The 10,462-nt window shown below is 44.1% G+C and overlaps 2 non-coding genes across 2 annotated transcripts; both read left to right on the top strand.

Annotated features, from left to right (window-relative positions):
- Positions 1–53: 53 nt before the first annotated feature.
- trnae-uuc (transfer RNA glutamic acid (anticodon UUC)) lies at positions 54–125 on the top strand. Its single transcript has one exon. It is a non-coding gene; the product is annotated as a tRNA-Glu (tRNA).
- A 4,320-nt stretch (positions 126–4,445) lies between these two features.
- On the top strand, positions 4,446–4,517 carry trnae-uuc (transfer RNA glutamic acid (anticodon UUC)). Its single transcript has one exon. It is a non-coding gene; the product is annotated as a tRNA-Glu (tRNA).
- Positions 4,518–10,462: the final 5,945 nt, after the last annotated feature.

Raw genomic sequence — 10,462 nt, forward strand, 5'->3', positions numbered from 1 at the left:
CCGTCCCGTGTAGACGGAACAAATAGTCTATAGTCCTGTCAATTTTCAAGATCTCCCATATGGTCTAGCGGTTAGGATTCCTGGTTTTCACCCAGGCGGCCCGGGTTCGACTCCCGGTATGGGAACAACTGTTTTGTTCAATTAAACATCTTTGAACATGTTCTCTATAGCAGTGTTTCCTCACCCTGCTCCTCGAATACATTGGTGGAAAAAGTACCAGATTATCATACTTGAGTAAAGGTAAAGATACCTTAATAGAAAATTTCTCAAGTAAAAGTGAAAGTCACCCACTAAAATACTACTTGATTAAAACTTATTATGGCTGCAATCCCGTTAACGGGATGATATGACAACAGCCAGTGAAAGTGCAGGGCGCCAAATTCAAACAACAGAAATCTCATAATTAAAATTCTTCAAACATACATGTATCCTATACCATTTTAAAGGTAATCTTGTTGTTAATCCCACCAAAGTGTCCGATTTCAAATAGGCTTTTCAGCGAAAGCACCACAAACGATTATGTTAGGTCACCGCAAAATCACAGACATACACAGTCATTTTTCCAGCCAAAGACAGGAGTCACAAAAAGCAGAAATAGAGATAAAATTAATCACTAACCTTTGATGATCTTCATCAGATGACACTCATAGGACTTCATGTTACACAATACATATATGTTTTGTTCGATAAAGTTAATATTTATATCCAAAAACCTCAGTTTACATTGGCGCCATGTTCAGAAATGCCTCCAAAATATCCGGAGAAATTGCAGAGAGCCACGTCAAATAACATAAATACTCATCATAAACTTTGATGAAAGATACATGTTTTACATAGAATTAAAGATAAACTTGTTCTTAATGCAACCGCTGTGTCAGATTTCCAAAAGCTTTACGGCAAAAGCACAATATTCAATAATCTGAGAACAGCGTTCAGCCACAAAAGCAAGCCATATAGTTACCCGCCAAATTGTGCAGTCAACAAAACTCATAAAAGTATTATAAATCTTCATTTACCTTTGCTGATCTTTGTCGGAATGCACTCCCAGGACTCCCACTTCCACAAGAAATGTTTGTTTTGTTCGGCAATGTCCATCATTTATGTCCAAATAGCTATTTTTGTTAGCGTGTTTGGTAAACAAATCCAACATCAGGAAGCGTGTTCACTAAAAGCAGACGAAATGTCCAAAAGTTCCGTAACAGTCAGTAGAAACATGTCAAACGATGTATTGAATCAATCTTTAGAATGTTTTTAAGGGGGAACCACTACTTCTACGTTTCAGAGCAAGTGACGTAACCGGCTGAAAGGCTGCTAGCGCACACCACCGCTAACTAGCTAGCCATTTCGCATCTGTTACACTCACCCCCCTTTCGACCTCCTCCTTTTCCGCAGCAACCAGTCATCTGGGTCAACAGCATCAATGTAACAGTATAACTTTAGACCCTCCCCTCGGGCACGAACCAGGGACCCTCTGCACACATCAACAACGGTCACCCACGAAGCATCGTTACCCATCGCTCCACAAAAGCCGCGGCTCTTGCAGAGCAAGGTTTTTTGCAGGTTTCAGAGCAAGTGACGTAACCGACTGAAAGGCTGCTAGCGCGCACCACCGCTAACTAGCTAGCCATTTCGCATCCGTTACACCAGGTCATGGTAGACCTGACTATTTCCTGTCTCCTTCGGCCCCACTTCACAGTAGAGGCATCAGACAAGGTTCTACAGACTGTTGACATCTAGTGGAAGCCGTAGGAAGTGCAAACTCATCCATATCCCACTGTTCGTTCAATAGATGCTGTATTGAAAATCTACCAAACTCAGAATTCCCACTTCCTGTTTGGATTTTTTCTCAGATTTTTGCCTGCAATATGAGTTCTGTTATACTCACAGACATCATTCAAACAGTTTTAGAAACTTCAGAGTGGTTTCTATCCAATACGAATAATAATATGCATATATTAGCAACTGGGACTGAGGAGCAGGCAGTTTACTATGGGCACCTCTGTGCACCTTTCATCCAAGCTACTTAATACTGCCCCTGCAGCCATAAGAAGTTAAAAGTCTGAAAGTATTTGGTTTTGAATGTACTTAAGTATCAAAAGTAAGTCTAATTGCTAAAATATACTTAAGTATCAAATTTGCCTCACTTTCTTCTCTCAGTAATTATTTGTCCCGTTTTCAAGAAGACCCTCTCAGTGGGAACGGATGTGGCCACTATGCAGTCTCCCTGTCATGACTTTAGTAAGCTGTGGGTATCTTCAATGAAGTGACATGTAACCGACATGTAAGAAGTGGTTACTGTTAAAGTTGATGATATTTACTAGAAGAGAGAGACCAAGTTGAGACGCTAGACCAGGTGGATAAGGTATGATATTTAAGGCAGTTTAATAAGTTGCAAAGATATCTGACAACACGTGCACGGGCTCGTCCATTTAGCTCAGAGGGAGCTAGCCGGAGGAGCCCCGACTCATATTGTGCAATACATTTTATACAGTGAAATGACGTAGGTTGATTCTAGTAGTTCTGCTCTCCTGACTGGTCGCTGTGAGTGGAGGGCGGTCCCCTTCAGGCTGATATCAATGTTCCATTGGTTCTCAGTAGTGTTTTTTGTCCTTGGAACTCCCGCCTGAAACAGGGGTTTGTGTGTGTGTGTGTGTGTGTGTGCATGCGCGTGCTCGTTGAGTGCCATGCCGGTCTGGGTTGTCTCTTGTATTGACAAGATGTTGAAGCAGACACCAGCAACTGGCGCCTGAGGTCAGAGCGCCCCCCTGAGGTCAGAGCGCCCCCCTGCCTTATCAGTGCTCATAAATGGTTTGTGTCAGCCATCTCTCTCTGTGTGTGTGTGGGAGTAAGGTTAGTATCTGGCACAGGCAGAACGGGTTCATCTGTGGGGTGCAGCAAAGTGTTACAACCACGTCTGCTTTAATAATGAAGGCATTATAACAATATTATAGCTAAGTGTTAAGGTCAATAAAAACATCATTTATTACATTACCCTTGATGTCCAGCAGTCAGTGAGTGGACTCTTTCCAGCACTGAAGCCTGTGTGCTCTCGTACAGTTGTGGAATAAGTGATTTTGAAAGGGTTCTCCTGCTTGGAATTGTGTACATTGGATTTAGACTATTGCTCTAATTTCTAAAACCTCTGTCCTCCACGATTGAAAATGGCTGGAAATCGGTGGCAATCATTTTAGCCAATGCAATATCGATTTGGCCTTGTTTTGCTACAGATTTGGCCAATTTGGCCTTGTTTGCTACTTTGGCATAAACTGGTCCATAGAAGACTGCGTAGGTGTGGGTCGAAGAGTAGGCCTACTTGACTGAGTGGATACATCTCCACGTCTGGAGGTTCTGGCTCCACCACTATCACTAGCAGGCCCGCTAGTTTCTCAAAGCTCCGCTACAGCTAGCTTCACGGTTGGGTGCACAGTTTCTCATATGCCGGTGTAGGTTGTGCGTAGAACCGGCTTTATATTCTGTTTTGGCAAATTATACACTGTGTTCTAACATTGTCTACGTTATTAAAATGCATCCAAATGCTACTGTGCTTCCGACTCATTTTTCAGCTGTTGTTTTCACAGCTGTCCTTCCTCTCTCCTCGGCTGCTAAGTGTATGACTGTGAGTGAGTTGGCTCGGCCCTCCCTCACGCATCTTTGGTTCATTGGTTGACACTGCGTGTCTGATTGTCAGGAACAAGAGGTGAGACTGTTAGTCTGAGCAGACAGTCAGAACGAATGGGTGTGCGCTTGAGCAATTAGGCCTATATTATTTTTTTTATTTTTTCGTTATTTTAATTAATTAATTCAACGAATTAAAATATTTTGATTATTCATATCTTATTTTTTGTAAATAGATTAGGTTTTTCTGATATGCGAGCCGGCTCCCAACGTTCACCTACAAGAGCCGGCTCTTAGAGCCGACTCGTTCGCGAACGACACATAAACTGCAAACAAAGCATTTGTGTTTAGTGAGTCTTGCACGTCAGGTGCAGTAGGGATGATCAAGGATTTTCTCTTTAAGTGCGTGAATTGGACAATTGTCCTGTCCTGCTAAGCATTCAAAATGTAACGAGTACTTTTGGGTGTCAGGGAAAATGTATAGAAAGTACATTATTTTCTTTATGAATGTAGTGAAGTAAGAGTTGTCAAAAATATAAATAGTAAAGTACAGATACCCCAAAAAATGTAGTACTTTAAAGTATTTTTACTGAAGTACTGTACATCACTTCTCGAATACCCCCAACAGTACATATTTTTATTGTAACCCTGGACAAGCACACCTGATTCAATTAATCACCAAACCCTCAATGAGCTGAATGAGGTGTTTGTCCAGGGCTACAACAACAATGTGTACTGTTGGGGATACAAGGGTTCGGAAATACCACTCTACAGTACCAATAGGCTTACTTGTGGATTTCAGTGTTAAAGTACTCCTACGTTTTCCAACCTCCCATATGGTCTAGCGGTTAGGATTCCTGGTTTTCACCCAGGCGGCCCGGGTTCGACTCCCGGTATGGGAACGGAGTTTTTATTAAAACCTTGAACATGTTATGCACAGTCGGCTTAAAGATACAGGTACGGTATATGCCTGCCTGGTGGCTTTGACTGTTAAAATATTGCGAACTGACTAAATAGAATAAATAGACGCTTTATCTGGACATGGTTCGTCAACACCTTCAACAGCCGAAGCTAAGTAGTAACATTAACATGATGTCTTCTAATTGCAGTCGCTGTACTCATAATATACAGGAGAACGATCGCCTTACGGCGAGAATAGCTGTGCTACAAGCCCAGCTTCAGACGCAATCGTTAGGCAAGGGTAATTTCAGTGTAGGAAAGGAAGAAACAGCGTCTGTGCCACCAGTAAGTACAGATAGTAACGTTAGTATAAATCCCCCCGCACAGTCCCCGCAGCCGGACAACTTTCTCATGGCTTCTGGAGGGAAATGCTGTTGGAATGCTCAACCGGTGTCGCTCATTCAGCCGACAGAAACTTTCAACCGGTTCTCCCCATTATGTAGCGAGTCGGAGTCTGAGTCTGAGTCTTCTCTTGTCTCTACTCCTCCCGTTACGGGGTCTGAGACGCCGAAGGCTCCCACCATTAGCTCTGACAAATTGAAAACCCTAGTCATTGGCGACTCCATTACCCGCAGTATTAGACTTAAAGCGAATCACCCAGCGATCATACACTGTTTACCAGGGGGCAGGGCTACCGACGTTAAGGCTAATCTAAAGATGGTGCTGGCTAAAGCTAAATCTGGCGAGTGTAGAGAGTATAGAGATATTGTTATCCACGTCGGCACCAACGATGTTAGGATGAAACAGTCAGAGGTCACCAAGTGCAACATAGCTTCAGCGTGTAAATCAGCTAGAAAGATGTGTCGGCATCGAGTAATTGTCTCTGGCCCCCTCCCAGTTAGGGGGAGTGACGAGCTCTACAGCAGAGTCTCAGCACTCAATCGCTGGTTGAAAACTGTTTTCTGCCCCTCCCAAAAGATAGAATTTGTAGATAATTGGCCCTCTTTCTGGGACTCACCCACAAACAGGACCAAGCCTGACCTGCTGAGGAGTGACGGACTCCATCCTAGCTGGAGGGGTGCTCTCATCTTATCTACCAACATAGACAGGGCTCTAACTCCTCTAGCCCCACAATGAAATAGGGTGCAGGCCAGGCAGCAGGCTGTTAGCCAACCTGCCAGCTTAGTGGAGTCTGCCAATAGCACAGTCAGTGTAGTCAGCTCAGCCATACCCATTGAGACTGTGTCTGTGCCTCGACCTAGGTTGGGCAAAACTAAACATGGCGGTGTTCGCCTTAGCAATCTTATTAGGATAAAGACCTCCTCCATTCCTGCCATCATTGAAAGAGATCGTGATACCTCACATCTCAAAATAGGGTTACTTAATGTTAGATCCCTCACTTCAAAGGCAGTCATAGTCAATGAACTAATCACTGATCATAATCTTGATGTGATTGGCCTGACTGAAACATGGCTTAAGCCTGATGAATTTACTGTGTTAAATGAGGCCTCACCTCCTGGTTACACTAGTGACCATATCCCCCGTGCATCCCGCAAAGGCGGAGGTGTTGCTAACATTTACGATAGCAAATTTCAATTTACAAAAAAAAAAATGGCGTTTTCGTCTTTTGAGCTTCTAGTCATGAAATCTATGCAGCCTACTCAATCACTTTTTATAGCTACTGTTTACAGGCCTCCTGGGCCATATACAGCGTTCCTCTCTGAGTTTCCTGAATTCCTATCAGACCTTGTAGTCATAGCAGATCATATTCTAATTTTTGGTGATTTTAATATTCACATGGAGAAGTCCACAGACCCACTCCAAAAGTCTTTCGGAGCCATTATCGACTCAGTGGGTTTTGTCCAACATGTCTCTGGACCTACTCACTGCCACAGTCATACTCTGGACCTAGTTTTGTCCCATGGAATAAATGTTGTAGATCTTAATGTTTTTCCACATAATCCTGGACTATCGGACCACCATTTTATTACGTTTGCAATCGCAACAAATAATCTGCTCAGACCCCAACCAAGGAGCATCAAAAGTCGTGCTATAAATTCTCAGACAACACAAAAATTCCTTGATGCCCTTCCAGACTCCTTCTGCCTACCCAAGGACGTCAGAGGACAAAAATCAGTTAACCACCTAACTGAGGAACTCAATTTAACCTTGCGCAATACCCTAGATGCAGTTGCACCCCTAAAAACGAAAAACATTTGTCATAAGAAACTAGCTCCCTGGTATACAGAAAATACCCGAGCTTTGAAGCAAGCTTCCAGGAAATTGGAACGGAAATGGCGCCACACCAAACTGGAAGTCTTACGACTAGCTTGGAAAGACAGTACCGTGCAGTACCGAAGAGCCCTCACTGCTGCTCGCTCATCCTACTTTTCCAACTTATTCGAGGAAAATAAGAACAATCCAAAATTTCTTTTTGATACTGTTGCGAAACTAACTAAAAAGCAGCATTCCCCAAGAGAGGATGGCTTTCACTTCAGCAGTAATAAATTCATGAACTTCTTTGAGGAAAAGATCATGACCATTAGAAAGCAAATTACGGACTCCTCTTTGAATCTGCGTATTCCTCCAGGGCTTAGCTGTCCTGGATCTGCACAGCTCTGCGAGGGCCTGGGATCGGGAGAGACACTTAAGTGTTTTAGTACTATATCTCTTGACACAATGATGAAAATAATCATGGCCTCTAAACCTTCAAGCTGCATACTGGATCCTATTCCTACTAAACTGCTGAAGGAGCTGCTTCCTGTGCTTGGCCCTCCTATGTTGAACATAATAAACAGCTCTCTATCCACCGGATGTGTACCAAACTCACTAAAAGTGGCAGTGATAAAGCCTCTCTTGAAAAAGCCAAACCTTGACCCGGAAAATATAAAAAACTATCGGCCTATATCGAATCTTCCATTCCTCTCAAAGATTTTAGAAAAAGCTGTTGCGCAGCAACTCACTGCCTTTCTGAAGACAAATAATGTATACGAAATGCTTCAGTCTGGTTTTAGACCCCATCATAGCACTGAGACTGCACTTGTGAAGGTGGTAAATGACCTTTTAATGGCGTCAGACCGAGGCTCTGCATCTGTCCTCGTGCTACTAGACCTTAGTGCTGCCTTTGACACCATCGATCACCACATTCTTTTGGAGAGACTGGAAACCCAAATTGGTCTACACGGACAAGTTCTGGCCTGGTTTAGATCTTACCTGTCGGAAAGATATCAGTTTGTCTCTGTGAATGGTCTGTCCTCTGACAAATCAACTGTACATTTCGGTGTTCCTCAAGGTTCCGTTTTAGGACCACTATTGTTTTCACTATATATTTTACCTCTTGGGGATGTTATTCGAAAACATAATGTTAACTTTCACTGCTATGCGGATGACACACAGCTGTACATTTCAATGAAACATGGTGAAGCCCCAAAATTGCCCTCGCTAGAAGCCTGTGTTTCAGACATAAGGAAGTGGATGGCTGAAAACTTTCTACTTTTAAACTCGGACAAAACAGAGATGCTTGTTCTAGGTCCCAAGAAACAAAGAGATCTTCTGTTAAATCTGACAATTCATCTTGATGGTTGTAAAGTCGTCTCAAATAAAACTGTGAAGGACCTCGGCGTTACTCTTGACCCTGATCTCTCTTTTGACGAACATATCAAGACTGTTTCAAGGACAGCTTTTTTCCATCTACGTAACATTGCAAAAATCAGAAATTTTCTGTCCAAAAATGATGCAGAAAAATTAATCCATGCATTTGTTACTTCTAGGTTAGACTACTGCAATGCTCTACTTTCCGGCTACCCGGATAAAGCACTAAATAAACTTCAGTTAGTGCTAAATACGGCTGCTAGAATCCTGACTAGAACCAAGAAATTTGATCATATTACTCCAGTGCTAGCTTCCCTACACTGGCTTCCTGTTAAGGCAAGGGCTGATTTCAAGGTTTTACTGTTAACCTATAAAGCGTTACATGGGCTTGCTCCTACCTATCTTTCCGAGTTGGTCCTGCCGTACATACCAATACGTACGCTACGGTCACAAGACGCAGGCCTCCTAATTGTCCCTAGAATTTCTAAGCAAACAGCGGGAGGCAGGGCTTTCTCCTATAGATCTCCATTTTTATGGAACAGTCTGCCTACCCATGTGAGAGACGCAGACTCGGTCTCAACCTTTAAGTCTTTACTGAAGACTTATCTCTTCAGTAGGTCATATGATTGAGTGTAGCCTGGCCCAGGAGTGTGAAGGTGAACGGAAAGGCTCTGGAGCAACGAACCGCCCTTGCTGTCTCTGCCAGGCCGGTTCCCCTCTCTCCACTGGGATTCTCTGCCTCTAACCCTGTTACAGGGGCTGAGTCACTGGCTTGCTGGTGCTCTTTCATGCCGTCCCTAGGAGGGGTGCGTCACTTGAGTGGGTTGAGTTACTGACGTGATCTTCCTGTCTGGGTTGGCGCCCCCCCTTGGTTTATGCTGTGGTGGAGACCTTTGTGGGCTATACTCGGCCTTGTCTCAGGATTGTAAGTTGGTGGTTGAGGATTTCCCTCTAGTGGTGCGGGGGCTGTGCTTTGGCAAAGTGGGTGGGGTTATATCCTTCCTATTTGGCCCTGTCCGGGGGTTTCTTCGGATGGGGCCACAGTGTCTCCTGACCGCTCCTGTCTCAGCCTCCAGTATTTATGCTGCAGTAGTTTGTGTCGGGGGGCTAGGGTCAGTTGGTTACCTGGAGTACTTCTCCTGTCTTATCCAGTGTCCTGTGTGAATTTAAGTATGCTCTCTCTAATTCTCTCGTTCTCTCTTTCTCTCTGAGAACCTGAGCCCTAGGACCATACGTCAGGACTACCGGGCATGATGACACCTTGCTGTCCCCAGTCCGCCTGGCCTTGCTGCTATTCCAGTTTCAACTGTTCTGCCTGTGGTTACGGAACCCCTACCTGTCCCAGACCTGCTGTTTTCAACTCTTAATGATCGGCTATGAAAAGCCAACTGAGATTTATTCCTGATTATTATTTGACCATGCTTGTCATTTATGAACATTTTGAAAATCTTGGCTCTCTCTAATTTTCTCCTTCTCTCTTTCTTTCTCTCGGAGGACCTGAGCCCTAGGACCATACGTCGGGACTACCGGCCGTGGTGACTCCTTGCTGTCCCCAGTCCGCCTGGCCTTGCTGCTATTCCAGTTTCAACTGTTCTGCCTGCGGTCATGGAACCCCTACCTGTCCCAGACCTGCTGTTTTCAACTCTTAATGATCGGCTATGAAAAGCCAACTGAGATTTATTCCTGATTATTATTTGACCATGCTTGTCATTTATGGAAATTTTGAAAATCTTGGCTCTCTCTAATTTTCTCCTTCTCTCTTTCTTTCTCTCGGAGGACCTGGGCCCTAGGACCATGCGTCGGGACTGCCGCCCGTGGTGACTCCTTGCTGTCCCCAGTCCGCCTGGCCTTGCTGCTATTCCAGTTTCAGCTGTTCTGCCTGCGGTTATGGAACCGCCACCTGTCCCAGACCTGTTGTTTTTCAACTCTTGATGATCGGCTATGAAAAGCCAACTGAAAATTATTCATGATTATTATTTGACCATGCTTGTCACTTACGAACATTTTTGAACATCTTGGCATAGTTCTGTTATAATCTCCACCCGGCACAGCCAGAAGAGGACTGGCCACCCCTCATAGCCTGGTTCCTCTCTAGGTTTCTTCCTAGGTTTTGGCCTTTCTAGGGAGTTTTTCCTAGCCACCGTGCTTCTACACCTGCATTACTAGCTGTTTGGGGTTTTAGGCTGGGTGTCTGTACAGCACTTCGAGATATTAGCTGATGTACGAAGGGCTATATAAAATAAAATTGATTGATTGATTGATTGAATACTATCCGATGTAGGCTACCCTAGCAATGCTGCAACTAGCGCTCACAGTCTCACACCAAAATTACACGTTCATCAACATTACTCAAATG

Source organism: Salvelinus alpinus, chromosome 10, assembly GCF_045679555.1.
Source record: "Salvelinus alpinus chromosome 10, SLU_Salpinus.1, whole genome shotgun sequence".
Classification (NCBI taxonomy): domain Eukaryota; kingdom Metazoa; phylum Chordata; class Actinopteri; order Salmoniformes; family Salmonidae; genus Salvelinus; species Salvelinus alpinus.